The sequence below is a fragment of the Chlamydotis macqueenii genome, chromosome 4 (assembly GCF_036417535.1).
Source record: "Chlamydotis macqueenii isolate bChlMac1 chromosome 4, bChlMac1.mat, whole genome shotgun sequence".
Taxonomy (NCBI): Eukaryota; Metazoa; Chordata; class Aves; order Otidiformes; family Otididae; genus Chlamydotis; species Chlamydotis macqueenii.
In genome coordinates, this window is record NC_141559.1 from 4,786,613 (window position 1) to 4,806,192 (window position 19,580).

The 19,580-nt window shown below is 47.6% G+C and overlaps 1 long non-coding RNA gene across 3 annotated transcripts; it reads left to right on the plus strand.

Moving 5' to 3' along the window:
- Positions 1-134: 134 nt before the first annotated feature.
- LOC147600781 (uncharacterized) lies at positions 135-18,377 on the plus strand. 3 transcript variants are annotated; one of them, XR_015258361.1, is made up of 5 exons: positions 135-1,766; positions 9,276-9,429; positions 11,826-11,937; positions 16,715-16,805; positions 18,323-18,377. It is a non-coding gene; the product is annotated as an uncharacterized LOC147600781 (long non-coding RNA). The 3 variants fall into 3 exon arrangements; XR_015258363.1 differs by lacking the exon at positions 135-1,766 and adding an exon at positions 12,061-12,132 and having other exon boundaries at positions 9,169-9,429; XR_015258362.1 differs by lacking the exon at positions 135-1,766 and adding an exon at positions 12,061-12,132 and having other exon boundaries at positions 9,169-9,429; positions 16,715-18,371.
- The last annotated feature ends 1,203 nt before the right edge of the window (positions 18,378-19,580 follow it).

Here is a 19,580-nt window from a genome sequence, read left to right on the forward strand (position 1 = left end):
GTTTTCATTTCAGCTGTTGCACATTGTAGATGCATCTGCTATGTTCACTCATCTAAGAGAAAAAGGCAGTTAGGTACGTCACAGTTTTATGGAATGATAGAGGCTCCTAAATCTAGGTGCGCTGCTGGGAGAGCTTTATTTCTCTATGTGAGTTGATTTTTACAACAGGACTTTGGACAGCACATCATCTGTTGAGAAGACCCTGTGTGTTTGTGAGACTGTGATAATAATGCTGAAATGTGTATGAAAGACTGAGTTTTGGAAGGGTAAATGTGCATTTGGCACTTGAGTGGTCTGAAGCTCAGTGGGCTTCTCATACAGGGGCATCCTGGTCAGTAGCTGAGTCGCCTTGGCTCTCCATTTGATACTAATAAATAAAACAAAATCTCTCACACTTCGGTTGGAGTCCCGGTGCAGCAGATGGGAGCAAGCAACCCATGCATACACGGAAAGGACTGGTGATGAGAAGCTGGATGGAGGCAGACACTGATCCTTTCTTCTACACATAAGCCTTTTGTAAGACGCACTGGGCAGATTTTCCAACTGTCAGCTTTTTTTTTTTTTTTTTTGTTCTTCATCTCAAGTTGAATCTGCAGATCTCTGTATTGTTTGCTCTTTACCATTTTTCTGACTTTTACTTAGTATCCACAGAGAGACAGCTTCTGCTCTTCACAATTTCCAAGTCAATTTTCAATAGTTGCCCTAACGTTTTCTGTGTCATGTATATGCATTGAGAGTGCAATTAGCTGTGAGTTTCAGTCTGCACATCCACACACAGACACACAAAACACACTGTTCTCCCTCGCGCACACAGGACACACTGAATGGAAATACCTGTTAGAAACATACTGGTCATCGGGAGAACACAAGTGAGAAATCTTTGTCATTGGCCTCGAATAAAATTTGACAGCTCCACAGGCCAAAGGATGAAAAGCCTGAAAAGCTTTTGTCACGTGAGCAAATCTCCTTCTCTGCAATGAGTTGTCTCTTCCTGCACGCACACTGCGACTGTGGAATTCAGTTCTAGAGAACTAACCTTCCTGCATCACATAGACCACATCTTGGAGCACACATGCACCGCGACACAACTTGCTCAGTGTGTATGTGCAGCTGTTAGAGGAGTTCTAAGGGCAGGAGTTTGAACAACTGGACTTGTGCTTTTTCAAAGAAAGCTAGGGGGGATAGATGGATTTCGTTTAGTTTTAACCATTTGCATGTCCTTTTACTGACTTTTTTGGATGCCTTTTACATACCAGTGGCCAAGTGCATGCCTTGAAAGATAGGCAAGTGCTTCTTCCAAAGTATTTACTCATTGCAGTGAGACAATCTGTACCTATAGAAACACACACTGACTTCCTTGTTTTAATATTTGGTTAAACATAACTGGAAAGAAAGCTTTATTTCAAGGCCACAATTTAGCAGGAGACTAAGTAGTGAATTTTTTTTTTTTTTTGAAGGGCTGCCAGTGAAAGCTTCCTGAGATTTTTCTGCTAGTGGAAGAAAAGTTTGAGAGTGAAACACCAGATGAGCCTGTACCATGCAAAATAAGACTTTGTGTAAGGGCAGCATGAGAACAAAAAGGAGGGAAAAAGATGAGAAGAAGGAAGGAAAAGGAGGTTTTTGCAGTGTTCTTTTTCCAGCTAGTATTGAGGCTTCCAGCAATGAGTTCCTCATCACCTGGGTGCTGTACACCCTTCCTGCTGAAGCACAACCACGGAGCAAGCAACTAGCTTCTTAGATGTCCAAGGCTGGTGGCACCAACACAGGTGACAGCTTTCTCCATCAGTCTGCGGTGTTTACAGGCTGTAGCCGTGTGGGAAAAGAGTGTTGTCGTTGCAGCTAGAAGGGATTTCATCAGGTAGGAGAGGTGTTTGAGGCATCGCTGTGTGAATGAATCACTCTGCTGTTTGATGCAGTGACCTAGCTGAGGAAGTCTGAGTTCCCTCAGATTGCTTCATGGACTCAGCTGTGCTGAGCCCTGCCTTGACTTATCAAGGCACCTTGACAGGTGCTACTGGGCTGGTGTGGTGTGTTGCTGCTTACGGTGCCGAATTTCCTGCAGAACTGGCCTGGCAGAGGATCAGGATCATCTTTCCTGGCTCGTTTATCAGGCTCAGACTCTTTCTGTAATGGCATAATTAACAGTCATAAGCTTCTGCTTCCTATTAGCTGCACGTGCCAAAACCTGTCCTTTCAAGAGGAGACCCTGTGTTTGTGTGGCTTTTATGCGGTCCGGCATCAGCTTTGTTGGGGCACCAGCTTAGCAGGGCTGAGAGAGACGTCAAAGACTGGGACCTGCCTTTCTGAAGGACAGAGCACTTGCCCTGTGTGTGATCCTGGTTGGTGGAACCACACTGGCTTTTCCTGCAGCACGTTTATCACGCCTAGTTGTCCTTAAGCCACCCAGCCCTCTATCTGCTTCCCTGGTGTCTGCAGCCACCGTGCAGGTGTACTTTGTTGATGCTTGGCTGTGACTTGAGTGCCTCCCTGAATTGGACACCCATTTTCTGTTGAAGTGTGTGGGTGGCCTCCAGTTTGCCTGATCCCAGCAAGGTCTGTTTAAAAGGGCGAGATGCAGCCTGTGGAAAAGATGACTGTCCTTTCAAAACACTGCTTGATGGCTCACGTTTGGAGTACGCAATGTCCCTGTTCTGCCTGCCTGGTAGGGTGCACTGTTGAGCAGCAGTGGTGCCCGTGATCGCACACAGCCGACTCAGCAATCTGAGCTGCAACGGCGCGGGAGCAGCCGGGCCTCTGGCCCCTCTAGTCCAATAGGTGGACAGCCGGCGACTTCAGGAGCCTCTGGCAGGGTCTGCAGAAGGTCCTAGAGGTCTGGTGGCAGGCAGGCAGGTAGGAGACAGTTTTCCCTCAGGGAAGGTTTTTTCTTGTTCTCAGTAGCCAAGAGTATGTTTTACTTAAAAACACAACAGAGTTTGTGGTCCTTCCCACTTACGGCAACTCAGCTTCTTCTAGTGCGTATTACAAGTAAAAAAAAAACTGATTTGTGATCATGTGGCTAGCACAAGGGTAACTAATATATGATCCAAATGTCTATACTGGGTTTTGTCCTAAGAACTAGCTGTGAAACTAGTTACTTACTAGTGGCTCTGGACTTCATGCAAAACAAAAAAAAACCCAAAACCCACAAAACAAAGTAAATCAAACTCCCCAAAATCACATGGCTCTGAAGAAAGTTTTATAGCTTTGTCATTCTTTATACCCATTATATGCTTTCATTTCTGGACCATGAACTACACTGGAGTTGGAAAAGCATCCTACAAAGAGAAGGCTAACTAGGTAAAATAATTGGTTTAATAACGAAGTTGAGAATAGCTCCCATGACCCCTGAAGCTCGCAGTCCTGAGTGGATTTGTCTTTAGAGCATCCCTGTGAAGGAAGGCAGTGCTGTGCAGAACTGAGACGGAGGGATTAAAGTCACATGAAGGACAGGCATCAGACTTTTCAAAGTTGCACACAGTGCTGTAGCTGATAGATCATTCTTCTGCGTATTTGAGTTCTTTTAAGCCATGGTTCTCCAGTAGATTGATAACACATTAGCAGTATTGAGAGAGGGGGAAGAGAGCTCAGTCTTGCTAAAATTTAAGTTTGATGGTAACAGCAAGAGTTTCTAGTTGAATATTAGTTTAAACTCTATCTTGTATGATAGGAGTGCAATTTTTTTTGTTGTTTTTTAACTTCTGGAGCTGTTCAGAGAAGTATCGTGACAAAATGTGTTTGAAACAAGACAATTTGCATGATGCAGATAAATAATCTGAAGGCTGTGTTCAGTCACCTCCAGCCTGCCATAGGTGGGGTCTTCAGTAGCCCTGCTTGTTTCAGTAGCTCCTGATGTGGTACCGAACGGTTTCATGGCAGCGGGGTAGCTGGATCCAGCCTCTAGAAAAAGAGACATGAAAAACGAGGAGTGGGGAAAAATGCCCTTGTTATTGCTTGCCTTGCAACATGTCACTTTGGTTGCCCAAAGGTCCCAGTGAGCAACATGACCTCCTGACTGAGAGACTGGAAATGCTGCCTGCGCAGCTCGGCGCTGTGTGGTCTCTGCACTGCAGAGCTCTGGTGGCATCCGCAGTGATGCGTGGCTGCTTCATCTGCATGTGGTTAGCCTTGCTCGGAAGAGGGAGATGCCTGTAGAGGTCCCTATTGTACTGTAAATCCAGGAAATTATTTGGGACTCCGTCTTTACGACCCAGTTAGCAAACAAACAAAAAAAAAGTGCAGGTACTCATTAAAAGCTGAGTGTAAGTAGTCAGTAATTATCATAGCAGCAATAAAATTTTGTACTATGACTAGACTTCGGGCTGCTCCTACTCTCGCTGAATTGAATGGGAGCAGGAGCAGGTTCTGTACGAAGCAGCTCTTGGCAAGCTGAAGGAAGTGTCGCAGCACAGCCAACACCGCTGATATGTGCAGAAGAGGAAAATAAAGATATGGAAAAGGGCAAGTTGCTTTATCTAAATTGCATGAAGCCAGACGGTGGCATAGACTCTGGGCCGTCAGCCTGCCCATTCAGCATCTAGGTTGACTGCTTTTCTCCTTCTCCCTATTTAAGGGAAACAGCAGCAGCCTAAGGCCTCGAAAGAGAGTCAAGTTTGCTGGATTGGGTGGACAACTCATTAGTGGAAGGATGGAAATAGGTGGCACCGCCGTCTAAATCTTTTTCATCTTGCTAGGGCTTCAAATTGATAAATGCTCACATAGAAAAGGAAGTCAAAACGTAAGCAGTAAGTGACATACAAAAATAAGCATAACATTCAGAAGACTTCTGCCCTGGAGTTTTCAGTATAGCTGATATTTAAAGATGTGTTATGGTCTGCGTTCTGCTATTGAGTCCATGTAGATCAAGAGTTCACATGATAACACAGAGGCTGTTGTATACCAAACTAATTGTTAGATTGTTTGAGTCAAATTAACATTTTAATTTTATTTTTTTAAATAAAAACATAAAAACAGTCTGTGAGGCAAAATTTCACAGACAAATGAGTTAAAATGCTCATTCACTGGGGCAGTTCAAGATGAGCTGCACTTGAGGGTCAAGGCATATCTTGCACAGTCGTTGTGGGGGAGTTTTCCATCTGATGGTTTGGTTTTTGCTCTGTTGTGTAAATAAGGCCACCTGTGAAACGGAGCTGTAGCTCTGGGCTCAGTTTTCCAACTCATAAAAAGGCCAGAGGTGTCCAAATGCAAGGTTTGGATTCCATGTCTGACACTGAGTCACTCAAACACTGATTTTTAATGAAAGCTTCATGTAGAATTCATCCGATGAATGTTGGCAAACAACTTTACTCATAAAGATTCCCTAGTGCCATTTCTTTTTAACAGTATTTTGACCTTGAATAAGCAAAAATACAGTTCACTTCACTTGATATTCCAATGTCAAGCTGTGTTTCCTGGTTGTGGCTGACCAAATGCAGCGTGGTGGCATTGCAGGTGGCTGATTGGGGACAGGTTGACAGAGAGCCAGCCCGAGGTGGCCGACGTGGGAAAGCTTCCTAGGCAGGGTACATACGCGAGCCCAGAGTTCAGTGCCGGTACCTGCTGCTTCAGACCTGGGATGCTCCTGGAAGCCCAGTCTTTGGAGTAGCTGTTACTGTTTGCAGATTATCTGCCATCACTTTCAGCTTCCCAAGGCAAGGAGCCACGTTATGATCTGGGGACAGGAGTGTTAGAGCTTTGTCACTGTCACTCTGTGAAATAGGTTGTGCTCTTGGCTTTTTTGGGATGGTTGTTTGGGGGTTTTTTTTTTGCAGGGAGGGGGTTGGGGCATGCCAGAACCCTTCCTCTGTCTTCCACGTTTGAGCCCGGTGTGCAAAGATGCCCCTCCATAGCTACATCTGACAAACAGCATAACCAGGGTTGAGCCATGAGAGGACAGGGCCGTGCTTTGCAAGAGCGTCTGACTAACTCGGGCAAAGCTAATTTGTTTGACATAATTTCTATACGTAAGACTAAGTCTGTTTGTGTCCCATTGTTATGGCAAATCCCATGATGAACTGCATTTTATTGACTTCTGCCAGCCGTTTGACGGCGCCTGGCAGCAGATTTGAATATGAGCACTGTTCCAGGAAGCTGTCTTAATAGATACTAATTCAGAGCTGAAAGGTTGCGGGGCAACAAATGGGCCCCACAGGTGGCTGTGATGGCTTTACGTAACAGGGAGGACCTGGGCGCTTCGGTGCATCCCTGCTTTGTGAGCCAGGCAGCGCAGCAGCCACCCATGGGGTGGGTGAAGCAGGCTGAGGTGAGTCAGTGGCAGGCCGGGACAGCGAGGGGGGACCTTGAGTGGCAGGCCGTACCAAGTAGCCAGAACATGGAGTATTTGGCTGATGGTTTTGTGCCTTTTCCCCTCTTTTCAAGGCGGCAGCATCACGTGTCCATGTGTGTTTATTGGAGGGGATGTTCTGCAGGAAGAGAAGCAGAAGGAGGGCCCCCAAGCGACCTTATCTGTGTTTGGGATTTTTGGAAAATCTTAGCATGTAAAGTGTTGGCTTCTTGGGTACAAGTCTTTGCAGCTCTGGCACAACATTTGGTGGGCTTTGGCAGCTCAGTCTTCCCTCTGTCTCTAGCAACACAGGCACTGAAGCTTGGCGTGTTGGGATTTATCATCATAGGCGTGGGCAAGGGAGGGAGAGGAGCTCCTGGCAAGGGTGGGAAGGTAGATGCTGTCGCTGGACTTCAGAACGGGACATTGGTCTGCCCTGTCCAGATCAAGAGGACTTAGGTATGTGTAGATCCCAAGTTTGGCAGCAGTAGAGCTGACATTGGTAGTTGTGCTGCAAAGCCCTTTCCAGTCATTCATGGGCTGGTGGTGGAAAGGATCTCATTAAGCAAACGCACATCGGATTTTGCTCTGGTTGCCAAGCAGGCAGAAAGTCACCCGTGTACCTCCAACAGCTAGAGGTTAAAGCATGCTGTTTTCTCATTTTCCAGCTAAAAATTAATTTTACAGCTGTAACTGCCCATGGATGACTACTGTGGTGTCGACTGCCGCTCTCAGAGCAGTGCCTGTTCAGGCTGTCCGGGTAAGCTAGAGTGAACCAGCACACTGAAATGCAGACAGGACTCCCGAGAAGCTGAAAGACAGGAAATGCTCTTGCCCTTTCCCCTTGCCTCGTTAATACTTCTCTTGACTTTTTTAGTGGCACGTTCATAACATCTTGTGTGCAAATAGATTTGGAAGTTCTCCCTCGGGCACTTCTCAACCATCTCTTAAATTCCTTCCTCCATCACTAATTACTTTTTCCATCAAGATTACAGCAGCAAAAAAAATGTTCTGTATGGGCCAGGTGCTCCCCTGTGCATGAAGAATGTGTGCAGGAGCCAAGAAACACCAGGAGTTTATTCCTGATTGTTCCCAAGAAGAATGAGGAGTGACGCAGGCAAAGGGTATGACCTTACACTGGGGCCTGCACAGAAATCATGTTATAGAACCATGGAATGGTTTGGGTTGGAAGATCTGACCTCTTCAGCTCCTTTAGGCAGAGCGAAGATGCCCCTGTGTGGGGTACCACGATAAACTTGTCCAGTGCTCTCTTGTCATTCAGGTGCCATATTCAAACTGCAGCCTGGCAGCCCTTTAAAGGGGCAATTAAGATGATTCTAAGTAGAGTTAGTTTGATTACTTTTTAAACTATGAAGTGTTTGTGAAATGTAGCCATTGCGTGCCTCCATTGAAGGCTTTTCCAGAGAATTAATCGTAAAGTAGGGATCTGTGATTTTCCCATTTAGCTCTGGCCTAACTCCAAGCCCTGTGGCAGGCTGCAGTAAAATATCTGTTAGCAGAGGCTGCGTGCACCGAGTCCTTGGGTATTCAGGCGTTTATGCATTTTGAGTGCTATGAGATTCTGACAAGTTCCCATTTGCTTACCCCCTGCCTCTCCTGCTCCTGCAGATGCAATTGTAGCAGCATTAACGTTGTCAGTGTTGAGCACTGACTTGTGAACTAACAGCTGGCAGCAGTGGGAATTACTTTGTGTATTTTGGTACCATGTTTATGTCAGCTGTCTGTCAGTTCCCCATGCCTCCCACAGGACTCTGGAGGCTCTGTGCATTATCCGTCGTTCAAGTAGATTGAAGGGAGGATGCTTCTTTCCTTCAAAACACAGAGTTGCATCTCTTTCTATTGAAAGCGTGACACACATAGGAGCCAAACTCCCTTTGTCTTCAAAACATTTGACCACATTTGTTTAAGAATGTGCATTGCTTTGCTATTCATTCTTCTTTAGCGTTTTAGCGGTGTGCTGCCACATGCAGAATTTCTGTTGTGCCAAGTGATACTTTCTGTGATCCATGTCTAGCTGACATAGTCAGATGTGGACAACGGTGCCCTCTGTTGAGACAGAAAATCTCTGACTTCAACGTGCTTGCCATACCTTGTGCTGATGCACAGCTTGGGCTCCGACTTAGATTTCAGGTGTTTTGGCAATGTTGAACAGCAAGTTTGTCTTTTATTTCTCATAAAAATAATCTTTGTTAACGTAGAACTCAGGTTCATGCAGATGAGTACGTGTGCAGAAAGCCCTGCAGAAAACATCCCATTGTCCTGCAAAGTATTTAGTTAGGGGAAAAAAACCCAACAAACCCGAAACGCAGCAATGTGGGGGAGAGTTGGATCCCATGTGCCCATGGATCTCTCCTGAGCCCTATACGAGCGTTTGGAGGAGGGTGCTCTGCTGTGGCACAATGGCGGATCTGGGTGCTGAAGGATGTCTGTCAGGGCCTGCACAAAATCTTTAGTCCTGTCCTTTCCACACATGAAATTCCACCAAGATTTAGGCTTCTATACGGAGTGCAAAAATGATATTTAATAGAAATAATACGAAATTACAATTCCATATGATTTAATGCAAGCCACTGCCAAAGGAATCCAAGGGGAGGTTTCAGTGTGTCATGAGGAATTGGGTGGTACAAAAGAAGCTTCAGGAGGCCTGTTATTTCAGAAGCTTGAGCTCAAACATGGGTCTGGCTCAAACCGTGGACCTTCTAAATCTCCTGTTTCTTTTGTAAAGCAACAAGCTACATGGATACACGACATTAGCTAATATTTGACCTGTCCTAAGGGTGAGGAAGCAGCAAAGGGAAAAAAGCATGGGTTGCTTTGCTGAGGCCACCATGCACGGGGTCTGACGTGTCCGAGCTCACAGAGTAAATAGGCCCAAGGGACAAAGTGGTCGTCACATTGCAATATAATGACCTGACAGCTTTGCCACTCTGAAATCTCTCTTCTTGGTCAGCTTTAAATTTTCGTTTTCCCACAGTGTGAATCAGGGCTGTGGCATCAGGAAAAGGAGTCTGGGAGGCAGCCAGTGCTACTCCAGCTCACCATCCACAGAGGAAGTGATCGGTGAGGAGAGCGGGAGTCTGGATAGCGAGAGAGACAGTTACAAGCCTCAGCCTCCGTACATGCGTTTGGTGAGTTGCAGACACCGTGCCTGACTGTGCTGCCGCCAGAGAAATACCAAAATAGCTAGAGGGATGCCACGAGGGTGAAAGCGTTACAGACTGTGAGGGTAGTTCATAGGTGCTGGGGGATGGTGAACCAGTACTGAGTCTTTAAATAACACTTTGCATCTGTAGATCGGAAACCGGTCTCTCCCTCAGCACACGCTGCAGGGGAAGCAGGCAGCGTTTCAGCACCCAGCTGAAATTACACGGAGACTCCCCTGGCCTGTCACGCTGCAGAGAAAGTGAAGGTTTCTCTGTCTCTCCTTTGGTTTTGCTGCTTGCCTCTTTCAGCTCATAAGCAAGCGGGGGGAGTTTGGCGTGTTACTAATTTTAATAAAGTGGTTTTAGGAATGTTTTGCCTCTCTGGAGCTTTCATTACATATACTAATAGAGGCTTTTGGCAAGAGCAGTAAAGCAAATTGCTCCCACCCCCTCTTAGCATCCCGGCAGCCACGTGACTGAAAGTCTGAATCCAGCGCAGCACCCAGTAGGCTGGGAATGCCTTGTGAAACACCCGGGTCTCTGCTTCCAGCGCAGAAGCACCAGCCTCTGCCCTCGCACGCTCGCTTTGCCCATGGTCTCTGCCAACTCGTGCAGTTGTCTGGAGCCGCTTATTTTTGAGCTGACGGGGGATGTTCTGTCACTGGGGCTGCGCATCCTTGGGCCATGGTTGCCTCAGCCTTGATTTCCTTCACTTTTCTTGCATCAGACTTTCAGGCACTATTGAGCAGAGACATTTGTGTTTATCTGCCTACCTGGTAAGGGAAAGGTAAGCAATTTTTATGCTTTAAATGCCTCTCATATCTCCCCAAGGGCATTTAGTTATCTCGTTCCTTAGCTGTAGGTACACTTGTAGTGGGTGTAAGTTACAGTTTCCTCCTGCTTTATCTGAAAAGCAATCTGAAGCCCGACTGAGTTCATAGTGCAATACACAGTGATTTCCTTTAGAACAAGTAGAGTCAGGACTTCACACCACTGCCTTTTCCTCATGGTTTTAAGGGAAAGAAAAAATTTACGATCCTTTCATGTACGGCAAACACCTTTTTCAGATGCCGTTGTCTCTGTTCAGGTGGTGCTACTGACGGGTTAGAGGTGTGAAAAACAGGGCCAACGTTTCCCACTTGTGGTGGCAGCAGGAATGACAGCAGAGCGGTCTGTGCCCCCACACCGGTCACCAGGGATGCTCTCACAGCCAGAGCAAAGGCTGCTCTCAGGGGATCAGGATGTGTCAGGGGTCTCTCCTGCCCTCCCGTTCCTCTTACCAAATTGACAGCCATAGGAGGAGAGAAGAAGAAAATGGGGTCCTGACACTGGCCCCACTGAGGTTGTTCTGTCAATCAGACTGAAATGAGATGTGTTTTTTCTCGCTTGTGACACAGCGTATGACTCATGTCTTTTTTATTAAAGTCTGGAGGAAGTATGTGTGCAGGGGGAAGGAAATGAGGGATGGGAAGGTCATGGTATGTAGGAAAGCTTATCTCACTCTGTCTGGAGTTTTGTGCAGGGTGAACAAGACCTGCAAATCCAGTGCCTTTTTCTGGTATATACTGAGAACTGTTAGGAAGAAAAGATCACTGCAAGACCACCAGGTGCAAGTGTATATTTTGTGCCGGGCAGTCTTGGTTTTATCTGCTGCTCTGCTGCCCAGCTGCTCTTCAGGACTGTGATGAGACAAAGCAGCAAATGGGGGTGATGGCTGGAGGGGGTTGGAAGTGGGAGATGGGAGAGGATGGAAATGTGGTGGTGACAGAGAAGATGTGGCTGTGAGCTATGCAGCAGCTAGGAGCAAGGGAAGAGAAAAGCTTGATTTTAGAGTGGGCCCAGCTAGCAGCCAACGAGGATTTCTCCATCTTGGATGGGAGGCCCCATATGTTTTCTAGACAAGGGTACGACAGAGACTGGCATGTGGGAGCTGGGGGAAACCCGCTTCATGCAGAGAAGCATTAAAGTCCATGGAGACAGTGTTAGCATCTCCATCATGTGCAGACCCCAGGGCTCTGGTAAGAAATAGCACTTAACTTCCAAGGGCACCAGGTAGCTGAGACAAGATCTCTTTTGGCTGCAACGTTTGGAGACAGCGACAACGCACTTTCTTACAAGGACTCCCTCACCTGCCCAAATAGTATTTAAGGTTGGGTCAGCTATTATTTCTTGAATGCTTTAATGGCATCTGACCTTACGCTAGCACAGTTGTAGCCTGCAGTTACAGTTCTTTAAGGCACTTGTTTTGGAGCTGAGGACATGCTGGCAGACTGCTTGGCATCGGTGCGCTCCCAGTAGTGGGTCATTCACGTGTGTGTTAGGAGGGGCACAACTTGGTGCCTCTCCTTCTGCACCGAGGGTTCTTTCTGTTCTTCTCTTAGCTTCCGAGCTGGAGCTTCTCCCTGCGTGTCCGTGTCTACACGTGTGTGTCACCATCTTCATTCATCTGGAATGAAAGTTTATGTGAAGGGGAACAAAAAACCCTACCTCTAGGTAAGATGTAGCAACAAGATTTTAGAGCGGCGTAATTCCCTTACTCTACCTGAATGAGAACTACACAGCATAACCCTATGGCAGATGATGACAACAATATTGTGTTATTTCTTTGATGTATAGTTCCCCAGCAAATGCTCTAAAGATGTACCAACTCCACAAACAATTTCTAGAAGCCATGAAGTAGAAGCACGGGTACGTACAATTAGAGGCAATGTCATGGTCAGTAACAGTTGTGCAACGTTACCAGTGAAGTTTTAGTACTGGGAGACTTAGTGCAGACAGGCATACATCAAACTGGTCTATTGTGAGCTTGCAAGCACAGCTGAGGGATTTCCAGCAGGATATTTACAAATTGCTAATATCCTGTTTATGAAAACTATGTAAGCAATCAAAGGCCGTTGCCCAAAGGCTCGGATGTTATTTACATCTACATAAAAGACAATTCCGACATTTGCAATGCAGTCGGCAACTCCGATGATATGTGACATGGCAATCAAAGTTGCCCCGATGTCATCAAACACACGCAACAGCACACAACAGCGCGCAGCGCGTTGCATCAGAATGCGCTAGGGGAGAGGGGAAAGAAGCTTGCACAGAGACCTCTTTTTTAGTTTAGTTAACTTATGCACCCTTTAAAGTGGCTGATTTGGAAAGATGGATAATTAGCTTTGTGTACAGCAGCCCTTCCTGGAAATCTCTCTCCTGGTTCACAAAGGGGAATGTTACAAGAGCAAAACAAGGGGAAGGGTTGAGAAGCCAGGATGAAGACGAAAAAGCGGCACCGTGTTCTGCGCAGGCTCTCGTGTCTGGCGTGTTTCACCTAAGACAGGCCGTCTCCTGTGCTAACTTCATGGTCTTCATTTTGGCGGATATCAGGCTGCTTGTGAGCTTGGTTTGGGCAGGGTGGATTAATCTGGGTGTGGAGCTGGAATGTGAGGCTGTTATGTATGAGGGGGTGACCTCTGCTCTAGGCATGCTGCAAGTCGGTGGCCCATGGTGTCTCATCCTGAGCATCTCACCTGCAGCTTCTGTTCAGACCCTTACAAAAAAGCGGATTTCAGGGATGCCTGTTTTCTTTGAAAGTGCTGAGGAGGGACTGTTGTTATTGAGGAGTTTAACTAGATTGAGAGACCTAACTTGTGTTTGGCTCCTTTGGCTAATTGACCTTATTGGCCCTTTTTTTCTTGTATGAAGGACAAAGACCCGGGCTGCAGGAGCATTGAGCTGCCAGCCCTAGCTTTGTGCTGTTCTTAATTTAATAACTGACACCAGTCTAATTAAACCCAGCCCTGGCTTCTGTCCTGCCCCATTTGATTTGCGCGCGTGTGCTCCAAGTGTCATAAAGGAAATCTCCTGCATCTCTTAAATAACATCAAGCTGCAGGAACGAGGACGAGGGGGTGGATGTGTAGATGCCACGCAGAGGTGTTATCTGTGGAGGTGTGTCAGTCAGCTGACCAGCTGCCGGCACCTCTCCCCCAGGACACCCAGTTGCAGATTCCTCTCCTCGTCCCACCTCCTGTGCACGCAGCAGGCTGAGAGCAGCCAGGCCTGCATACGTGGAAGGAAAAATCCATGTTGCAGGCAGCTTTCTGCCTGTGCTGGAGCTGTCTCTGCCCTCTGAGCCCCACAGAGGCCTGCAGTCTTTCCCTGGGGCTCCCTCGGTACCCGGTCTGTGGTTAAGCTGGCTAATCCGTGTCCTCAGTTTGTGACCTAGGAACAGTGTCTGGGGAGGCTTGGATACCTGGAGTGATGGGAGGAGAAGGTGACTGGAAGATGATTTCACATAGTCTTGGTCATTCCCAGACCAAACCCCAGAGGTTTCGGCGTGCCATGTGACTCACGGTTGGCTCTCGGGAGTTGGTGGTGCTAGATTCACTGGAGATCAAAGAATATGGAGCTTTATAGGTTGGGCCCAGACAAGGGAAAGACAGAATGGGAACATCTTGTTGATGTTGCGACCCCAAAGTATTCCTGATCAGCTTCTTTCCCTTCTAGCCGCATCGCAGCAGGCAGAGTGTGATATGAACAGCCTGGCTGCCAGCCGATGCGAGCCGGAGGGAGTGCCCTGGCTTATTTTCACTTGAGCAGGGGAGCTTCCTTGCGGACCACAGTGTCCTAGTTAGAAATACAAGTGTAGTGATGAATTGGGCGCCCGTGTTTATAGGTTCCCTGGGGCAGGCTGTCTCATCACCTCTGCATGACAACAGCCAGCACAATAAAGGCCTGATCCTCACAGCCTTTTTTTTTTTTGGTCACTTCAGTAATAGTAATGATTAACAGTAATTATCAGAACAGTAGTGGGAGTGTCCCATGATGCTAGTGGATGGGGGAATTCCACTAAGCGCATCTGCTGCCGTGGCTAGCGCTTGTTACCAGGCCAAACAAATACACCGTGGACCCGTGCCTCTTTCTAGATTTGGTTTCTGGAACGTGTGCTCGCTAAGCTGGTTTCAGGTGAATTGCTGTTTACTCCATCATCCCTAATGACACATTCCTGGTGCGGAGGGTGCCCCAGCTCCCCATGCGCATGCCTGGAGTGCAGGTGACAGCTTCCCCCGAGCTGCAGGCCAAACATGGAGCCTGCGGATGGCTGAAGTCCCTGTGGCAGCGCAGGGCCTGGAGGACAGGGTGGGTCACAGCTTGGTGCTGCTGCTTCCGATTCAGCAGGCCAAGCACAGGATCTCTGAGGCTGGGAAATGGCCCGCAAGTCAGCCCTTCCTCTGCTCTTGCCCTGCTCTTATCCCCTTTCTCCCTGCAACAGTGAAAGGGGCAAAATGTGCTTGCCAAAGGGACTGAAGCCACTGCAGCTGAGGCCTGAGTAACTGCTCTGCCAATTGCCAAGGTTCCCAAATGGAGCAGGGGGAGGCAGAGGGCTCTGCTCATCACATGTGTGTGTCACCTATGGTTTAGGCTTTAGCACAGGCCTTAGAGGCTGGTCCTGCTCCAGCCCAAGGCAAGTCTTTCCTTCACTGTGACAGTGGCACTTGTATACAGAGCATCTTCCTCTTCTCTTCCCCGTGCTAGCGCCAGCTCTCTAAACGGAGGATACGGGAGAGGGATGGAAGATAGCGGGGGAGTGCTCAAAGCTGGGACTGAGTGCCATGGTGAAGCCTGACAGGAGCCGTGAGTGCCTGCTGAGTCACGCCAGTCCCCACAGGGGTGGTTCTGGCTGTCATTTCACTGTCCCAAGACGGGTGTTGCTCTGGGGGCAGAGCTATGGAGCAGATGTGCTGCATGGTCAGCCGCCAGGAACACACTTTGGCGTAACGATTTCAGTTATATTGGCCACTGCTCAGGTGTCTAAACGCTGCACCCATGCGAACCATCAGAGAGGGCAGTCTTTGCATTTGCACGTGTTCTGTCTCTCAGTGGTTAACTGTCACCTTCCTGGAGAACGAAAAATACTGTTGAAGAGATGACTTGCTGAACTCGAAAGAGGTGCTGATGGGGAGAACAGCATACAGGACTGGTGGGTAAGGGGCTGGTGTTCTCTCAACTTGCTTACAACCTGCTACGTGCCGTGGGGAAAAGCACTTTCCTACCACCGTAGTCCTTCTCGAATTCTTCACAAATCTCTTGGAGCAAGGAGAAACAGTTACCAGATACACGGGCAGCGACACGGGAGGGACTTGGTTTGACAACACCCTTTACAAGGGTACAAATAAAATGCTTGCACAGGTTTGTTTAGCAGCAAGTAAAGGCAGAAGCCATGAAAAGCCTCCACAAATGAAAAAAGCTGCAAACTCCTCGGAGGCTAAGAAATCACGTAGCATGGAGCACTGAGCTGTAATTAAGAAAGGGAAAACACCAGCTGAGCATTATGAAGCTCCTCGTGCCAGTGAGATGTGTTGAGCCATTCAGGAGTTGCCCAGGGGAGAGTAATGGAAATGTCGTACAAGCCAGAAGAATGAAGCTTGAAAAACTGCCCTGTAGGGAGCAATCCAGCACGAGCTGGCCGATGTGTCCGCCTTCTTGTCTCCATCTTCTGAGACACATTGAGATGGATGGCAGTTAGCTGTTTGGGGTTTTTTATTTCTTTTTTAAATTGCTGGTGAATTCCAACCCAGGAAGTTGGCTAAGATATCGTTGAGTTTGGGGGATTGTTTTTTTTAAAAACAGCATAACGTCTGTGTTGTCCAGTAGCTTTGACTTCACCCTGCATTTACAGGAAGAGGCATCAGCCGCTTTCAGCCTTGGGGGCAGCGTTTTGAACTCTGATAGTTTATAGGGAAGCCTGGTTGTTTAAGAACATCTGACTTGATTCATCCCTCACATACACAGCAGATCTGAAACTGGCCTTTCGCAAGGTTGGCGCAAGGTTTATCCTTACTCCGTTTCCTCCAAACTGCCTCATCTATGTATCCTGCTTAAATATATTCCCTTCTTAGGGCATTTGTGCTCCCGTCTGAGCCTCGTGGTTTTTACTACTTCTGATTTACGTACGTAAGTATTAATCTTCTGTAGTTCAAATGAAAAAGCTGTCAAGTGAGCCGCACTCCAATTAGTCGTCCGATCTTTTGGCAGTATGTCTTGCATGATGTGCAATGAAAGCTTGCTGTATGTAAAAATTTGTCTTACACACATGCTGATGTATGTACTCGTGCTGTTTTCAGAACTGCTGGCCAGTTTTGCCAAGAATTTATGAAAATGCTACTTTTTGTTCCTTGGTGTGTGTGTATAACAGTGTCAAGTGCTTCAGTGCAAGAGTAGGACTGACTTTCTTCAGGTTTCAAAAATGCTTTCTAACAAAAAAATGCTAATTTCGCAAATAGATCTTACTCTCAACAGACAAACCCAGTGCAGATCCATCCCCACGACGGCAATGCATAACGCTGGATGCAAGCCCTTCAGAAAGCAGCTAAAGTAAGTTGTGTGGTCACTTGGCACGTGTGGGTTCAGTGTTGTGAAAACACATACATAAAGCGGCAGTTCACTGCTGTGAACACGTGTTTATTGTTCTGCAGCAAATCGCCATGTGGAAGAGGATTTTCAAGCACAGAAAAATGTCCATTTAACCTGTATTTTTTCCTCTCTAAGTTGAAAAGGGTATGCTGTTCATAGAAAATCCTCTGTGTCATCAGTGACAGATAAACTAATGGACAAAGCTCAGTCCGTACCCTTGAAATAATCACTGCTGTGAATCTGCTGCTCTCTCCGAAAGGAGGAGAGGGATACTTAAAAGAGGATTAAGCACAACATGGACTAGAGGGGAGCCTAGGTACTTTGTAAATAGAGGTTTTGTTTCAAGAGGGCCAAATTAAGCCATTGCAAGGTAATAAAAGCAAGTACGTCTTCTGCACAAGTTCTTAAGGTACTTCCTCCTGTACTTGTTACACTTTGTAAAGAAGAAAATCTCAAAGCTTTCAGGGGGCTCCTCACTGGTCTGATGCCAAGTGGCATAAATCCATCATTGACGTGACTTGGGCGTGCCAGTTCACCCCAGCTGAAATTGAGGCCACCGGCTGAAGTGCACCCGTGATGCTCCCTTGCCCAATCAGGGCTGCCTCGAGGCATTGCGCAGATGTGTCGCTCCATCTCGGATCTGTGGGATGTCTTACCGTGAGCCTCTCGGTGCAGCGAGGCACTGCGCAGTGTGAATAGCCTCTTGGAAATTTGGCTCTTAAGGTGTGTACCAGCCTTCTTCACAGAGGCGGCGGCCACGTGGAGAAGAGGATGGTGAAAGCCGCAAGCAGGGATGCCAGATGCGGAATCATACGCCATGAGACAAAGAACATTACATAAGATGAAATGAAGATGTGGGCATGATACTTGTTTTCCATATATTTGAATGTGAAAGAGGAAATTCCAATGAATTGCTCCAATTGTGTCAGCGTTACTTGGTATCTGGATACCGGTACAAGACTATAATTAAATGCTCTCTTTCAGAGGATAAATCATGGAGGAATTTAAGGGTGAAATTAATTATAAAGTGGAAGTTCCACAGTGATGCTGCTTTTTAAGGCTTCTGTATGCCCACGCACAGAAATGCTTTACTAATCATTGCAATTCCTTCCTTTACTCATTATGATCCCTGAAAGAGCAGACAATAAAATCCTTAATAAGGGGGATCAACCCAAATTAAACAAGCAATGAAAACAGTCATGTGGCATCCAAAAAAGCTACCGGCTGCTTATCTTAAAGCGATATACTGATTGTGTGGGGGTAGCCATGACCCTAGTGCTGGAGGAGGGAAAAGGGGGATTTAGAGCTAAGATTCCAGCTATATCCTGTCCCACTGACTTGTAGAGGATGAACTCGTAAATGCGACTTTCACACTGCTCTTTATTACATTTATCTTGCCAGCTCTCCTACCGTTTGGGTAATTAATAAATGGTGCTGACATACAGTTCTATAGTAACACATGGCCTTTTTCATTTCAGCATCTCCACACTGCTGTAGCCCTGAGACGACACTCCCAAAATAAGGAGGAGTATGTGAGTACCAGATCTATTCCAGCTCCCTGAGTTTAGTAGTTACATTTGCAATGTGAACATGGAGATGCAATATACCATGTTCTGCACTATCTTCTACAATTAACTCTGTTTTATCAATATATGCTTATAAAATGGAGAAACTATGGATGCTTGAGTCATCAACTATTAAACTGCACCTTGCTATCAGTACTCAAATTCCTTTCTCTGCGAGATACGCTTATCAGTTCTGCAATAAATTGGGTATAACCTTGCCTTTTTTGACAACGGAAATGAAGAGGAAGAAGTTTTTTGTTTTAAAAGGAATAACCAGCACTGTTGAGCAGCTTGTTTAGATAAAACACACTTTATATTTCAGGTGAATGCGTACAGTAGGGGTTTGGGGGTGGAGTGTCCCTCAGCTGGCTGATGATGGGAGGTGAGGGCTGAACGAGGCCTTGCCTCGCAAAGTGATAAAGTGAGTGGGCTTCAAGGAGATGCTTGAAAGGGATTTTTGATTTTAAAAAAGTAGCCATAACTAGTCAACTGCATTGCAAGTGACTGAAAAATCTGGCTGCCAGGAACGGCCGTAACAAGGCCAAAGTCTGGAGGGGCAAAGCGGTGTAAGCCCCCGCTGACGCTGAGAGCATCACGGCCGGTCCGGGGCTGGGTGAGGTGCTGGAGCTGAATGGACCATTTCTGTCCATGGCTCCGAGGGGCCATGGCAGCACGAGGCGTGTGCTCCGAGGGGCCATGGCAGCAGGAGGCGTGTGCCCTGGGCGTGTGCCCAGGCAGATGCCGCAAGGCAGCGCGTTTCTGGCTGCTGGCCCTGAGGGATTTTCCAGCCCTTGGTTTGTGCACGGGCAACCTCGGTGTCCGTGCAGTGGCCCGGGGGTCGGTTGTGCCCACGCAGGCAGGGGTCGGCTCTGGCCCCATGCCACACTGCCACGGTCTCACAGGTGGGTTGAGGGCGATTGGAAGGCGGCGGTGGCGGGGCTGTGCGGTCACCCGTGGGCACCCGTTGCCCCGGCCCCTCCCGGCCACCGGTGCCCCGGCCAGGTGACTCAGAGGGGACAGGTACTTTCACGACCACGCGTGCTATTTGCAGTCACGCTCGCTAAAAGGAGGGAAATGAGCTGTGTCCGGCCGGCAGCCAAGGGCCCGAGGGGTCAGGCAGCAGCGTGCCCGGCCCGCCCGGGGGCGGCGGGGAGGGAGCCGGGAGGCCGGG